The sequence below is a fragment of the Scatophagus argus genome, chromosome 19 (genome assembly GCF_020382885.2).
Source record: "Scatophagus argus isolate fScaArg1 chromosome 19, fScaArg1.pri, whole genome shotgun sequence".
Taxonomy (NCBI): Eukaryota; Metazoa; Chordata; class Actinopteri; family Scatophagidae; genus Scatophagus; species Scatophagus argus.
Window position 1 is genome coordinate 17,340,843 of NC_058511.1, and position 1,750 is coordinate 17,342,592.

Genomic DNA, 1,750 nt, shown 5'->3' on the forward strand with positions numbered 1-1,750 from the left:
CAATGAGCTGAAATTTTCACTGATATTGTCTAAATATAACCTTACTGTGCAGTGATTGGTTGATCCTTCCGGGTCTCCTCTCCTTTTTATTACCTGTCCATCTCTGCCTTCAGTAATCTCATCATGCTCCTCATAAAAACGTCACAGCATCTTGTGGAAACTGTGAATGTAGATTATTCTCAAGTGTGAATCAATGTGACACTACTTATGAAGAGACGGCTAATGAGATTTGATAAGAAAGGTTGTACGGAACTGTGTGTGGCTTTATTGGACTGCTGGTTTATTTGGCCCACTTGGAAGTATTAAGTTAACACTGCACATACCATACAGATATCATAAAGCAATAAGTACTTGTCTGCACAGTATAGTGTTTTACTGCACCAATTAGTTGATAAAAAATTAGATTTGCACTGATAAATGCCAATCAAATTTGGAGCTTGTGGAAGCAAATGGTTTGAGAAAAGAGTTTTGCTTCTAATATTCCCAGAGCTTTACCACTATGCACAATTTATTTATTTAGTCTCAAGTTCTGGCTTGACAGTATTCAGAGGTAACCTTTGCATTTCACTGTTGGATTACAGGATCTACGTTTCTAATATCGGGCTTATATTGATATTCTTGTGTCCATTTTGATATAATAGCCCAATAAATATCAAAATAAGAGATGTGGGTTCAAATCAGACTCAGACCTGTTAAGTGTTTCAGATTGTGCTTGAGCATTGGCAACACAAGAGCCCAAAAATTGTCTCACCTAAATGGAATACAGCCACCATTAAGAATCAGAGTCCAAATCATCTTTATTGCCATGTAAGTGAAGAGGTTTCACATTACTAGGAATTTGTCTTGGTGATTGGTGCATACATAGAATGTAAGAAAACATTGTCACTTAGGCCCTAGTGAGGATTGAACTCACGACCCCTGGTTTACAAGACCAGTGCTCTAACCACTGAGCTATAGAGCCTATCTTTAAGGGACTGCTGTGTAGGATTTGACTTAAGTTAACTACCTTAAAACCTCCTAGATATTAAATCAGTGACACGGTCAGCATGATAACATTTAATGTTATCACAACAGTCACAAACGTCTGCCGTTGATGGTATACAGTTTTGTTTTGCATTGGCTCTGGACTTGTTTTTTGTTTTTAGACTTTAGATTTACATGTCATGCATCTATTCAATACTTTGAATAAATATTGGTTATAAATTGTCATATATTTACAGTTTTCAAGTAGGCTCAAACCCTCTTTTTTGGGGGGGGGGGTTTGGATGAAATTATTGTCTATACTATACTATACTAGGCTATGCTATACTAGGCTATGCTGCTGTACAGCCTATGGAGGGAATGAGCAGTGGTATTAAGTGTTTTTGCCTCAAAATATGTCAAAGCTACTGACTGTTTGCTCAAGATTTTCAGACTGAATACGGATTTCTCACTAAAGATCTTTGGATTAATAAGGATTTCTGTGTATCTAATACCTACATATTGCAGCCTCTTGTCTTCATTCTGCTACTGAATATTCCAGAGTCTGTCTGACAAAACAAATGCATCCATCAGTTTATTTCTTAGCGGAACACATATTGCATTTTTTTGTTAAATCATGAAAACAAATTGATGAGGAGCACACAAAGACACAATTAGTGATGAAAAAAAAACAAAACCAAACAAAATGCTGTGATTGTTTGAGAGCTCTGCTGGCTCCAACATGTAACAAAAAAAATTTGGTTTGGGGCCACTGGCGACTTGGCAAAAA

The 1,750-nt window shown here is 36.7% G+C and overlaps 1 non-coding gene across 1 annotated transcript; it reads right to left on the reverse strand.

The window, feature by feature from the left end:
• Positions 1–888: 888 nt before the first annotated feature.
• Positions 889–961, reverse strand: trnat-ugu. The gene has a single exon. It is a non-coding gene; the product is annotated as a tRNA-Thr (tRNA).
• Between the last annotated feature and the right edge of the window lie 789 nt (positions 962–1,750).